Source organism: Haemaphysalis longicornis, unplaced genomic scaffold (assembly GCF_048455015.1).
Source record: "Haemaphysalis longicornis isolate Haplotype H1 unplaced genomic scaffold, Haemaphysalis longicornis Haplotype H1 scaffold_9, whole genome shotgun sequence".
NCBI classification, from domain to species: Eukaryota; Metazoa; Arthropoda; class Arachnida; order Ixodida; family Ixodidae; genus Haemaphysalis; species Haemaphysalis longicornis.
Window position 1 is genome coordinate 44,177,848 of NW_027526460.1, and position 15,396 is coordinate 44,193,243.

Consider the following 15,396-nt stretch of genomic DNA (forward strand, 5'->3'; position numbering starts at 1 on the left):
CTACTGTGGACAGGAGTCGCAGCTACACCCGCTCGGAGCCTCGCCGCTCTGGTACTACGGGTCTGGCCGAAGGTCTAACGGCTTCTTCACCCGCGCTTGGTCGCTCGACCTCGCTATAAACAGCATGCCGCCGCTGGAGCGTTAGCATGGCAAGTGTGACTGAACTTTCATGAACCACTGTGCGGATAGTCTGCAAAACCAAGGCAAGCATACATATTGCTCGTGATAACTAGATTTACCCTTTTTTTTCAATCGTCTACAACCACGCCTCCCTCACCCAAGTGCCCATGACTTGGTGGCCTTATTTTTACAAGCGTCATCTCAAGCTTGTCTTTTTATCTGCGTCTGAGTCTTTGACTCTCTCACTTGCATTACCAGTCGAAGAAGATTCAGTAAGGGCCGCCAGGATATCGCAGGCGCCGGCTGTTACCAGCCGCGTCACACTGTGAAAGAAATTGAATTCTCGCGCTTCCCTTCCGAGATTTCTGTGCAGTTTTGAAACAAATAAATAGAGATGGAAAAAGAGTCAGGCACTCAAGCATAAGTGAAGGGCAGACGTCCTCTTTATGTGTATTGGAAAGTATAAAAGGGGCGCCAAGCAGACGAAGACGAAGTAGAAACGCACATCACATACAGGCGCCATCCAATAAGCATGAACCAACTAGCTCCACAAGTTTTGTTAACTCTTTATGTATTTTTGGTTTCACGCAGGACGAGAACAAAATGTAAATACCAAACGGAAACGGCGCAGATCCAGAATAGGGGAAAGCGTCGCATTTTTGATGACCGCCGTTTCATTTTGGCGCGATCCATTCAATTCGAGCTGCCAAGAAGCTGGGTCATTGAAGCGGCGACATTGTGACGTGTTGGGAAGGCCTGCTGCATGTTCCTGGAAGTGTTACGGCAGAAGAGATGGATATTTTTACTTTGCAATGCCTGACGCTACGTTCTTGTCTGAAATAGAAATGTTCACCATATTTTCTTGTTTCATTACTCAACCAGCGTTTTATTTTATTAGTGTAGGAGTTGCGCAAACGTTCAAATCGAATGTTCTGAGATCCCTTGGTGGCTGCAGTTCGTTTTGTATGTGCAAGCATGATGTATCTGTACGTAACTGCGCTACCGGTAAAAAGCTTACCCTAACAAACGTGCATCGTAAGGACACCAGTAGACGGTAGGAACTGTTGAAACAGTGGCACCAGGTAAGATGGCAGGAATCAAGTTGACCTTTTCCTTTGGTGCATCGGCATCACCTGCGAAATTATCTTAGGAGGTTGATTATTACAGATGCGAATTGTCAGAAGTTGTAGCTTAGTTGTTATAGCATCGTTAACTCTTTTGGTCTCGTTGTTTTACGTGCATTTGGGAACTTTATAACGAGAGGAAATCGTCGTGGGCCACTTTGGTCATTACTGCTCGGCCCTAAATTTGTACAGTGCTCAGCGATTGAAACGCGATACTCGGAGCGCGTGGCTGCCGGTGCTTGTTGCGCCACAGGTGAGCGCTTGTGAAAGCGAGCTGACGCATTGTGGTATACGGTGAGGGTGAGAGCGTTCGTGACGCAGGCTGACTGCATCCGGCAGACAGCCCCTCAGTGTGTGGTTCTTGGCGGCGTCATAGGGGTGCTACATGCCATGGCTTCAAAACGCTGCGCCTGCGTGCTGCGCCGCGCCGCGCGAAGCTGGGTGAGCTGGCACCGCGCGCGTTTATCGCGATGTGTTATCGTGGCACGCATGGCACGCAGGCGCAGCGTTTTGAAGCCATGGCATGTAGCACGCATATGGGCGCCGCCAAGAACCACACACTGAAGGGCTGTCTCCCGCATGCACTAAGCATGCGTTACGAACGCTCTCACCCTCATCGTATACCACAATGCGCCAGCTCGCTTTCACAAGCGCTCACCTGTGGCGCAACAGGCAACGGCAGCCACGCGCTCCGGGTATCGCGTTTCAATCGCTGAGCACTGTACACACACATTACTCTATCGTGCATCACAAACAACGATACGCATGGGGAAAAACAAATGTTTTGTGTCGATCCTCAAAAACGCTGCCCAACTATCATTTGCACAATACCTCCGTCGACGTCGCTGACTGCTTTGTTCTGGCTATTTGATTTTATGGACGTCGAGCGCCACTGTAAACTCTGACGCATTTAAAACCCGTAGCTGCAACTTCTGAAGATATTCATCCATGCTTGTCCGCAAGTAACCTTTATCGCGGTAGATGGGGTGCAGCGTAAGCTTGTCATAAAGTGAACCTCGGTCTTCCAGCATGCTTACTTGGTATCTCACCAGCACTGTCCCGCACGTCTACGCGTTGCCATGTTAACCCTTTCGGCCCTGGTGGCCTATATTTACAACATTAAACAAAATTAATCTAGCAATTTCAGAAAAAAAAACAAAAGCAGCTAATTTTCTGGGAAATGGTTCTTCGAGGATGCCTCTTTTTGTGCATATAGTCATTGTTCGTTTTTTTTCTAGAGCTGAATGCTACAGAGAGGAAGGAATTGCAGTGAAGACGAAACTGGCATCGTGGTGACTCCAGGGACCAAAGTCCTAGACCGAAGTCCTAGATGGTTACATGGCCGTAACTCAAAAATTATTTTCAATACCAGCTTTATTTTTATATCGGGGCTGACTGATTTTAGAAATTTAGGAAAACAAGCAAAAATTTTTTCCTCTGGGATTTTAAAATTTTAATTGCCTAATGACCTAGTATGTAGTGGCTCTAAATCACTAATTACTTGCACCAGAAGCTCCACGTTTCGTTTGTAAGCTTATGGTATCACAATGATAAGGAAAAAAAAACACACAAAAAATGTTTTTGCTAGAAATAAAAAAAAACATTCAGGGCTGAAAGGTTTAATCTCGTCAGCGTAACGGTTATGTAAACGCATATGTATGTCGAAAGTCCTTCCCCGAAGTCTTTCCGCAACCGGCAACTGATTACTGTCATGTTATAAATATTTCTTATCCCTGTTTCTGCCTGAAAAATATTGGTATATACGCGCGTTCGTATGTGGCGAACTGGAGAGGGGAGAACAGGTTCCCTTTATTTTTCTTGTACGTGAGCTTCAACACAGAAACATTCATCATGTTAAACATTTACTTGTTCCTAATTTGACAAAATGACAAATCTGACTCTTTCTGTCGTCATCTAGCCTGATGCGGATTATCAATATCAGAAACATAAATTGCCTTTGAATAACTCTGCGAAACTCGCCCTTTACAATTCAGATTAGCTAGTCGCTAGTCGCCCTGCTCCCGCATATTTAGTTATGTTCGAGAGGCCGTAAGCCCTTTGTACATAGTTGTTTCGTCCTGTCTCTGTATTATTTATTACCTCCACAATTCCTACCTCTAACTACATAAACTTTACTATTTGTTACAATTTTCCTGTCAGGTCCAGGTACTATACGATTGTTTCCTTTCTCCGTGTGCGAAATATGAAAGAATTCAGAGTGCGTCTGTGTAAGTGTCTGGCAGGCCCCTCCAGAGAGAAAATGTTTGAGTCCGTTCTTTTTTCGTTTCTTTGTTTCTTTGTTTTGATTTTTGTGACGTTTAGTTGGTGCATGTGCTAAATAAATTGTACTTAGTTGGGCAACATTCAGCCCCCCGGGTGCCGAACGCATTCGCGCGACGTCTCCGGATTTCGTGGGCTTTTACTTATGAGCCACTCTCGAATTCGATAGTTTCGTGGCACCGTTATCCCTTTCAGCGAAACAGTGGCAACGATAGCATCGGCACGCCTGGCTCCTGCCCCATTTTTGCACCCCGAGCTCCCGCTCGCTTGCTTCCCGCCGCCAGGGCCATACGCAGCCATCTTTTGGACGGTGCTTTTTTGTGTCCTCTTGCCTACGGATACGACAGGCGTGATCTCCCTGCGGGGCTTTTATCGCAGCGAAAAAAAAAGTCGCGTAAGTATGAGGCCATTATTTGTGCAGCACTGGCCCTTCACGAAATTTTGTATTTTGTTTTTTCCTACGTTTGCTCGATAATGCTGATCATGGTGTTTTGGAAGCGCTGAGCAGCTTGAAAAGAGAATTGAAGCTACAGAAGCTTGCGCTGGCGTTCCCTGATGGACGACTCGGAGAGAGCATACCGGTCTAATGTTTCTTTGTTTGACCTACTTTTTGTTGCAACTTCTAGATCCTCGTGTTTTTCTGGCGCCTGTGACTCCCACATCTGTTCAGTGCTTTAGAGAGTGAGTGGTCATCATGCGGTGACCTTCCCTTGATGGCCTGGCCTGCAAATAAGAAAAGCCGCAAGAAGCTCCCGTTCGCTCTCCTTGGTATCCGCCGTGTGAATGATGAAAAGTCATCTTTTGTACAAATGAGCTTGCTGTATCAATATTTTACTTCTTCTGTATGCGCATGTGTGCGCGTAGACTGGTTTTGAGCTGGAAGGCAAGCCCTTGGACATGGGTCACCCAATAAGTGTGTGAGGTCTTCATGTTCTAAATCTGCCGAATGTCGTGCGGTGTAGTGACTTTAACTTTAAAAGAAGAGAATGTTAATACTCCGTTGTAGGGGTACGGCTAACCGATGTTGGTTACATGCTACACATGGTGGACAATAGAGGCATAATTAACAGTAACTTACGGAAAAACAAAATAAAAAAAAGATTGATTATTAGAGATAACTCAATAAATAATTACTTTGCGCGCGTTATTTACAAGGACCCGAAAGCCTAAATGAACAATTTCGAGTTCTGAATACTGTTCAAAAAATATTGTTTGAAATAATCAGTGCCGCTGCATGAAATGAGTATGTATACATATAGAAATATTCAATTGACTATATATATATTTATATATATATACATATCAAGGTTGCAGTCGTCATTGCCAGTGCTATTCGGCTTTTTTTTTTTTTTTTTTTCGAAATATATAATAGGGCCGAATGACGTGTGCTTGTCACGTTTCTTTGATTCATTGATAAATAAGCGAAAATATAAGTCGAGAAAAAATCCGCCGTTTCCCGCTCCCGGAAAACGGCGGATTTTTTCTCGACTTATATTTTCGCTTATTTATCAATGAATCAAAGAAACGTGACAAGCACACGTCATTCGGCCCTATTATATATTTCGAAAAAAAAAAAAAAAAAAGCCGAATAGCACTGGCAATGACGACTGCAACCTTGATATGTATCTTTACCGAGTCCCTCGTCCCGTATCTCTCTGTTCTGCTTTATATATATATATATATATATATATATATATATATATATATATATATATATATATATATATATATATATATATATATATAGCGAATCAGAATAGGAAATGAGGGGCTCGTTGAAAATAACACAGAAATAAGGGTTGGCAGTCGAGAAAACCTCGGAAAGCAAAGGGGAGGATGTGGTAGATCATTGAAACAGATTAAGAATTTGGAAAGAAAGAAAGAAAGTGAAGAAAAAATGCCCGCCAGGTGGGATCCGAACCCACGACCTCCAGAATACCGGTCTGGTGCGATAACCACTACGCTACCGGCGGGGCGATTTTCCCATTCACTTTCTGGGGTATTTATGTTAGGTATGTTTGTTTCCTGTGCTTGGGGGTGGTAGCCAGCGCCATTCGGACTAATCGGGGTGAAGGGGACCTTCTTTTTAACCCCCGGGTCGTGACTCGAGTGTCTACGACATGTCCAGAGTGGTCGACCAGCTTTGAACCCTCTTAAGCTCCCTTTGGCAACAAGACTGCCAGAACAGAGGCCCTCGCTATGCATGTAGCGAATCAGAATAGGAAATGAGGGGCTCGTTGAAAATAACACAGAAATAAGGGTTGGCAGTCGAGAAAACCTCGGAAAGCAAAGGGGAGGATGTGGTAGATCATTGAAACAGATTAAGAATTTGGAAAGAAAGAAAGAAAGTGAAGAAAAAATGCCCGCCAGGTGGGATCCGAACCCACGACCTCCAGAATACCGGTCTGGTGCGATAACCACTACGCTACCGGCGGGGCGATTTTCCCATTCACTTTCTGGGGTATTTATGTTAGGTATGTTTGTTTCCTGTGCTTGGGGGTGGTAGCCAGCGCCATTCGGACTAATCGGGGTGAAGGGGACCTTCTTTTTAACCCCCGGGTCGTGACTCGAGTGTCTACGACATGTCCAGAGTGGTCGACCAGCTTTGAACCCTCTTAAGCTCCCTTTGGCAACAAGACTGCCAGAACAGAGGCCCTCGCTATGCATGTAGCGAATCAGAATAGGAAATGAGGGGCTCGTTGAAAATAACACAGAAATAAGGGTTGGCAGTCGAGAAAACCTCGGAAAGCAAAGGGGAGGATGTGGTAGATCATTGAAACAGATTAAGAATTTGGAAAGAAAGAAAGAAAGTGAAGAAAAAATGCCCGCCAGGTGGGATCCGAACCCACGACCTCCAGAATACCGGTCTGGTGCGATAACCACTACGCTACCGGCGGGGCGATTTTCCCATTCACTTTCTGGGGTATTTATGTTAGGTATGTTTGTTTCCTGTGCTTGGGGGTGGTAGCCAGCGCCATTCGGACTAATCGGGGTGAAGGGGACCTTCTTTTTAACCCCCGGGTCGTGACTCGAGTGTCTACGACATGTCCAGAGTGGTCGACCAGCTTTGAACCCTCTTAAGCTCCCTTTGGCAACAAGACTGCCAGAACAGAGGCCCTCGCTATGCATGTAGCGAATCAGAATAGGAAATGAGGGGCTCGTTGAAAATAACACAGAAATAAGGGTTGGCAGTCGAGAAAACCTCGGAAAGCAAAGGGGAGGATGTGGTAGATCATTGAAACAGATTAAGAATTTGGAAAGAAAGAAAGAAAGTGAAGAAAAAATGCCCGCCAGGTGGGATCCGAACCCACGACCTCCAGAATACCGGTCTGGTGCGATAACCACTACGCTACCGGCGGGGCGATTTTCCCATTCACTTTCTGGGGTATTTATGTTAGGTATGTTTGTTTCCTGTGCTTGGGGGTGGTAGCCAGCGCCATTCGGACTAATCGGGGTGAAGGGGACCTTCTTTTTAACCCCCGGGTCGTGACTCGAGTGTCTACGACATGTCCAGAGTGGTCGACCAGCTTTGAACCCTCTTAAGCTCCCTTTGGCAACAAGACTGCCAGAACAGAGGCCCTCGCTATGCATGTAGCGAATCAGAATAGGAAATGAGGGGCTCGTTGAAAATAACACAGAAATAAGGGTTGGCAGTCGAGAAAACCTCGGAAAGCAAAGGGGAGGATGTGGTAGATCATTGAAACAGATTAAGAATTTGGAAAGAAAGAAAGAAAGTGAAGAAAAAATGCCCGCCAGGTGGGATCCGAACCCACGACCTCCAGAATACCGGTCTGGTGCGATAACCACTACGCTACCGGCGGGGCGATTTTCCCATTCACTTTCTGGGGTATTTATGTTAGGTATGTTTGTTTCCTGTGCTTGGGGGTGGTAGCCAGCGCCATTCGGACTAATCGGGGTGAAGGGGACCTTCTTTTTAACCCCCGGGTCGTGACTCGAGTGTCTACGACATGTCCAGAGTGGTCGACCAGCTTTGAACCCTCTTAAGCTCCCTTTGGCAACAAGACTGCCAGAACAGAGGCCCTCGCTATGCATGTAGCGAATCAGAATAGGAAATGAGGGGCTCGTTGAAAATAACACAGAAATAAGGGTTGGCAGTCGAGAAAACCTCGGAAAGCAAAGGGGAGGATGTGGTAGATCATTGAAACAGATTAAGAATTTGGAAAGAAAGAAAGAAAGTGAAGAAAAAATGCCCGCCAGGTGGGATCCGAACCCACGACCTCCAGAATACCGGTCTGGTGCGATAACCACTACGCTACCGGCGGGGCGATTTTCCCATTCACTTTCTGGGGTATTTATGTTAGGTATGTTTGTTTCCTGTGCTTGGGGGTGGTAGCCAGCGCCATTCGGACTAATCGGGGTGAAGGGGACCTTCTTTTTAACCCCCGGGTCGTGACTCGAGTGTCTACGACATGTCCAGAGTGGTCGACCAGCTTTGAACCCTCTTAAGCTCCCTTTGGCAACAAGACTGCCAGAACAGAGGCCCTCGCTATGCATGTAGCGAATCAGAATAGGAAATGAGGGGCTCGTTGAAAATAACACAGAAATAAGGGTTGGCAGTCGAGAAAACCTCGGAAAGCAAAGGGGAGGATGTGGTAGATCATTGAAACAGATTAAGAATTTGGAAAGAAAGAAAGAAAGTGAAGAAAAAATGCCCGCCAGGTGGGATCCGAACCCACGACCTCCAGAATACCGGTCTGGTGCGATAACCACTACGCTACCGGCGGGGCGATTTTCCCATTCACTTTCTGGGGTATTTATGTTAGGTATGTTTGTTTCCTGTGCTTGGGGGTGGTAGCCAGCGCCATTCGGACTAATCGGGGTGAAGGGGACCTTCTTTTTAACCCCCGGGTCGTGACTCGAGTGTCTACGACATGTCCAGAGTGGTCGACCAGCTTTGAACCCTCTTAAGCTCCCTTTGGCAACAAGACTGCCAGAACAGAGGCCCTCGCTATGCATGTAGCGAATCAGAATAGGAAATGAGGGGCTCGTTGAAAATAACACAGAAATAAGGGTTGGCAGTCGAGAAAACCTCGGAAAGCAAAGGGGAGGATGTGGTAGATCATTGAAACAGATTAAGAATTTGGAAAGAAAGAAAGAAAGTGAAGAAAAAATGCCCGCCAGGTGGGATCCGAACCCACGACCTCCAGAATACCGGTCTGGTGCGATAACCACTACGCTACCGGCGGGGCGATTTTCCCATTCACTTTCTGGGGTATTTATGTTAGGTATGTTTGTTTCCTGTGCTTGGGGTGGTAGCCAGCGCCATTCGGACTAATCGGGGTGAAGGGGACCTTCTTTTTAACCCCCGGGTCGTGACTCGAGTGTCTACGACATGTCCAGAGTGGTCGACCAGCTTTGAACCCTCTTAAGCTCCCTTTGGCAACAAGACTGCCAGAACAGAGGCCCTCGCTATGCATGTAGCGAATCAGAATAGGAAATGAGGGGCTCGTTGAAAATAACACAGAAATAAGGGTTGGCAGTCGAGAAAACCTCGGAAAGCAAAGGGGAGGATGTGGTAGATCATTGAAACAGATTAAGAATTTGGAAAGAAAGAAAGAAAGTGAAGATCCCACGGATCTTCACGGATCCACGGATCGGATCACGGATCACGGATCACGGATCCACGGATCGGATCTCCACGGATCGGATCCCACCTGGCGGGCATTTTTTCTTCACTTTCTTTCTTTCTTTCCAAATTCTTAATCTGTTTCAATGATCTACCACATCCTCCCCTTTGCTTTCCGAGGTTTTCTCGACTGCCAACCCTTATTTCTGTGTTATTTTCAACGAGCCCCTCATTTCCTATTCTGATTCGCTACATGCATAGCGAGGGCCTCTGTTCTGGCAGTCTTGTTGCCAAAGGGAGCTTAAGAGGGTTCAAAGCTGGTCGACCACTCTGGACATGTCGTAGACACTCGAGTCACGACCCGGGGGTTAAAAAGAAGGTCCCCTTCACCCCGATTAGTCCGAATGGCGCTGGCTACCACCCCCAAGCACAGGAAACAAACATACCTAACATAAATACCCCAGAAAGTGAATGGGAAAATCGCCCCGCCGGTAGCGTAGTGGTTATCGCACCAGACCGGTATTCTGGAGGTCGTGGGTTCGGATCCCACCTGGCGGGCATTTTTTCTTCACTTTCTTTCTTTCTTTCCAAATTCTTAATCTGTTTCAATGATCTACCACATCCTCCCCTTTGCTTTCCGAGGTTTTCTCGACTGCCAACCCTTATTTCTGTGTTATTTTCAACGAGCCCCTCATTTCCTATTCTGATTCGCTACATGCATAGCGAGGGCCTCTGTTCTGGCAGTCTTGTTGCCAAAGGGAGCTTAAGAGGGTTCAAAGCTGGTCGACCACTCTGGACATGTCGTAGACACTCGAGTCACGACCCGGGGGTTAAAAAGAAGGTCCCCTTCACCCCGATTAGTCCGAATGGCGCTGGCTACCACCCCCAAGCACAGGAAACAAACATACCTAACATAAATACCCCAGAAAGTGAATGGGAAAATCGCCCCGCCGGTAGCGTAGTGGTTATCGCACCAGACCGGTATTCTGGAGGTCGTGGGTTCGGATCCCACCTGGCGGGCATTTTTTCTTCACTTTCTTTCTTTCTTTCCAAATTCTTAATCTGTTTCAATGATCTACCACATCCTCCCCTTTGCTTTCCGAGGTTTTCTCGACTGCCAACCCTTATTTCTGTGTTATTTTCAACGAGCCCCTCATTTCCTATTCTGATTCGCTACATGCATAGCGAGGGCCTCTGTTCTGGCAGTCTTGTTGCCAAAGGGAGCTTAAGAGGGTTCAAAGCTGGTCGACCACTCTGGACATGTCGTAGACACTCGAGTCACGACCCGGGGGTTAAAAAGAAGGTCCCCTTCACCCCGATTAGTCCGAATGGCGCTGGCTACCACCCCCAAGCACAGGAAACAAACATACCTAACATAAATACCCCAGAAAGTGAATGGGAAAATCGCCCCGCCGGTAGCGTAGTGGTTATCGCACCAGACCGGTATTCTGGAGGTCGTGGGTTCGGATCCCACCTGGCGGGCATTTTTTCTTCACTTTCTTTCTTTCTTTCCAAATTCTTAATCTGTTTCAATGATCTACCACATCCTCCCCTTTGCTTTCCGAGGTTTTCTCGACTGCCAACCCTTATTTCTGTGTTATTTTCAACGAGCCCCTCATTTCCTATTCTGATTCGCTACATGCATAGCGAGGGCCTCTGTTCTGGCAGTCTTGTTGCCAAAGGGAGCTTAAGAGGGTTCAAAGCTGGTCGACCACTCTGGACATGTCGTAGACACTCGAGTCACGACCCGGGGGTTAAAAAGAAGGTCCCCTTCACCCCGATTAGTCCGAATGGCGCTGGCTACCACCCCCAAGCACAGGAAACAAACATACCTAACATAAATACCCCAGAAAGTGAATGGGAAAATCGCCCCGCCGGTAGCGTAGTGGTTATCGCACCAGACCGGTATTCTGGAGGTCGTGGGTTCGGATCCCACCTGGCGGGCATTTTTTCTTCACTTTCTTTCTTTCTTTCCAAATTCTTAATCTGTTTCAATGATCTACCACATCCTCCCCTTTGCTTTCCGAGGTTTTCTCGACTGCCAACCCTTATTTCTGTGTTATTTTCAACGAGCCCCTCATTTCCTATTCTGATTCGCTACATGCATAGCGAGGGCCTCTGTTCTGGCAGTCTTGTTGCCAAAGGGAGCTTAAGAGGGTTCAAAGCTGGTCGACCACTCTGGACATGTCGTAGACACTCGAGTCACGACCCGGGGGTTAAAAAGAAGGTCCCCTTCACCCCGATTAGTCCGAATGGCGCTGGCTACCACCCCCAAGCACAGGAAACAAACATACCTAACATAAATACCCCAGAAAGTGAATGGGAAAATCGCCCCGCCGGTAGCGTAGTGGTTATCGCACCAGACCGGTATTCTGGAGGTCGTGGGTTCGGATCCCACCTGGCGGGCATTTTTTCTTCACTTTCTTTCTTTCTTTCCAAATTCTTAATCTGTTTCAATGATCTACCACATCCTCCCCTTTGCTTTCCGAGGTTTTCTCGACTGCCAACCCTTATTTCTGTGTTATTTTCAACGAGCCCCTCATTTCCTATTCTGATTCGCTACATGCATAGCGAGGGCCTCTGTTCTGGCAGTCTTGTTGCCAAAGGGAGCTTAAGAGGGTTCAAAGCTGGTCGACCACTCTGGACATGTCGTAGACACTCGAGTCACGACCCGGGGGTTAAAAAGAAGGTCCCCTTCACCCCGATTAGTCCGAATGGCGCTGGCTACCACCCCCAAGCACAGGAAACAAACATACCTAACATAAATACCCCAGAAAGTGAATGGGAAAATCGCCCCGCCGGTAGCGTAGTGGTTATCGCACCAGACCGGTATTCTGGAGGTCGTGGGTTCGGATCCCACCTGGCGGGCATTTTTTCTTCACTTTCTTTCTTTCTTTCCAAATTCTTAATCTGTTTCAATGATCTACCACATCCTCCCCTTTGCTTTCCGAGGTTTTCTCGACTGCCAACCCTTATTTCTGTGTTATTTTCAACGAGCCCCTCATTTCCTATTCTGATTCGCTACATGCATAGCGAGGGCCTCTGTTCTGGCAGTCTTGTTGCCAAAGGGAGCTTAAGAGGGTTCAAAGCTGGTCGACCACTCTGGACATGTCGTAGACACTCGAGTCACGACCCGGGGGTTAAAAAGAAGGTCCCCTTCACCCCGATTAGTCCGAATGGCGCTGGCTACCACCCCCAAGCACAGGAAACAAACATACCTAACATAAATACCCCAGAAAGTGAATGGGAAAATCGCCCCGCCGGTAGCGTAGTGGTTATCGCACCAGACCGGTATTCTGGAGGTCGTGGGTTCGGATCCCACCTGGCGGGCATTTTTTCTTCACTTTCTTTCTTTCTTTCCAAATTCTTAATCTGTTTCAATGATCTACCACATCCTCCCCTTTGCTTTCCGAGGTTTTCTCGACTGCCAACCCTTATTTCTGTGTATATATATATATATATATATATATATATATATATATATATATATATATATATATATATATATATATAGCGAATCAGAATAGGAAATGAGGGGCTCGTTGAAAATAACACAGAAATAAGGGTTGGCAGTCGAGAAAACCTCGGAAAGCAAAGGGGAGGATGTGGTAGATCATTGAAACAGATTAAGAATTTGGAAAGAAAGAAAGAAAGTGAAGAAAAAATGCCCGCCAGGTGGGATCCGAACCCACGACCTCCAGAATACCGGTCGCACCAGACCGGTATTCTGGAGGTCGTGGGTTCGGATCCCACCTGGCGGGCATTTTTCTTCACTTTCTTTCTTTCTTTCCAAATTCTTAATCTGTTTCAATGATCTACCACATCCTCCCCTTTGCTTTCCGAGGTTTTCTCGACTGCCAACCCTTATTTCTATATATATATATATATATATACTAGTAAAATAAAGTTGGCATGCATGACCAGCGGACTTTCTGATTCAATTTCTAGCCCAAACAACTGGTCTTGGAGGCTTGGAATTTGGAGACTATTGTTTCTTCCATACATTGGAGACTCTCTGAGGAGTAATTGCTTAGAAGTTTAGCTGTGAGTGTACGAGAAACAAGATTAAGCGTGCTTTCAAAGATTTCTCACACTTTTCTATGTGAAATAAATTATCAAAGTGATTTTACGCCGAGAGCACCCCGTAAAAATGTGTCAAAATAATTTCAGAGATTTTTAAAATGTTAACCCTCAACTAGGTTTACTGTGCGGTATCTGGCTGAAAAGTTTGAAGAAGTTACGTCTTTGCTATAAAGGCAGGGATTATTATCGTATACTCAGCCAGAAAGCATCATAAATTTCTCCAGAGATGTTAAGTGAGATTTGGCGTTCTGGGCACCGTCTGGTTTTTGAGACTGCAGAACCAATCATCGAGTTCGAGCACAGCACCGGGAGTGTCTAGCACGAGAAATATGTTCCCGTACCCTGAATCCCGTGGGCGTACTCTGAATCATACTAACGTGTAATATACACGAAGGATTGCACATAACCGCTGTAAAGTATCGGAAAAAGCTGAAACAGAACACATCTGCTTACCCTAGACATATATTCTGGTAATTATTGAACAGCTGAAAAAACGGTGGACTTTTTTTGACAGACAATTTTTGTAGCATGGTATATAAGACCTACACCCTAGTGGGCTTTCGGTTAATGTTTTTGCTAGGCTGTCAAATGTGTTTGACTGTTTAAAGGATACCTTTTTTAGTTATCACACTGGTTCACTCAACAGAATGCAATCTGTAAAAGAAACGTCTCTACACGAGTATAAGAAAATTATGCATCGCCTAAACAGGGATGATTCTATGATTACAACGCTAACAGTAAAGTAGAGACAGTGAGTGATTCAATCACCACAGACATTACATTTCAAAAACTATGAATAGATCTCCGTGTCTTTGGGTGGAAAACACACTGCTAGGATCAAAGTATTCAGTTGTATGTATCATTTACCCTGGGTGATTTCGATTTTTTTTTTTTCAAATATTTTATGCCCCGTAAGTGCTTTAGGCACAAGATCTACTCTTCATTCAACATCGCCCGGAAAAGAGTGGGGACGAAAGAAAGGAAAGTTGGTTTGCCGGCAATCTCTCCATTCTTTACAGACGGATATACGAAACGCAGTGACTCCATCACGCAGGCTTTAACTCGTGAACGTCAGTGCAGGCTACGGCGACTTTCCAAAGCAGGTCTATCTATTCCAGATGTATCTACAATGCTAGACGAGTACCGTCAAACCCTAGATAGTAGCATCGATAGTTCGGGCATCACTTGCCCGGACTTAAGTTCTGGGCGAATATTCTACCCACAGCCCAGAGGCTGCATAATACAAACTCACTCCCCTGATTATACATGCAAGGTTCAAAGGTTTTTCTATAACCCCCTTACAATATATCAAGCCTTTGAACTTGGCCTCTTGCACCTAAACCTTACGCCTACTATTTCCAGAAAAGTAGCTGAACACTTCCGCGTAAACAACCCCATGTGGCAGGAATATAATGGCTACCGCTCACTTGGCCAGCTGTGCGTTGCATCTTTCCGAGTGATCTAGTCCAGGGGCCGCGTTATCCAAGCACCACAGTGAACGTGTTGTGGAAAGCACACCACGGGGACATCCGCTGTGTTATTTCTTGCTTTTGTTACAAAAGAGTGAAATAGACAGAGTGCGCGCATTTTAAATCTGAATAGAGAACAAACGCATCAATTTTTTAACAGCGCAACTGTTTAGCAATTCGTTTATTCCGGAGTCACATGAGACTCAATTAACAGAATAAAGAAAAAAAAAGTCATCGGCACCGGCAGGATTTAAACCTGTGTCTGGTTAAACCAGTGTCTGGAATTAGAAGCGGCCGTCTTACCCACTCGGCTACGACCGCGAGTTAGTATCCAAGAGTCAAACGGTTACTCCCTCTGCTGTGACTGTGGGGAGAGGAATCGCGCACACGTGATAGGGTAGACGTTGCACCTGCGGGCGGCTACTTTGAGCGTGCGCGTTCCGTTCGTTCATTCTGCTTCTTCTATTTGCTTCTTCCTCGCCGTTATAGCAACAAAGATAAAGTAAAGGAAGTTGCAGCAGCGAAGAAGAAGCAAATTGGCTGCAATCGTGGGCTTAAACCATCGTTATAGTCGTGCAGGTAGCGTACAGCTTCGCTACCTTCAAGTCTTACTCGTTAGTGTGAGCTTCGTTCATTTTATGTAGAAAGGCATGCATTGCATACTCATTGCATATAGAGATGATAACTTGCACATGTACGCGACGAGTGGAATATTGAAGCGAAAGAGCAAATT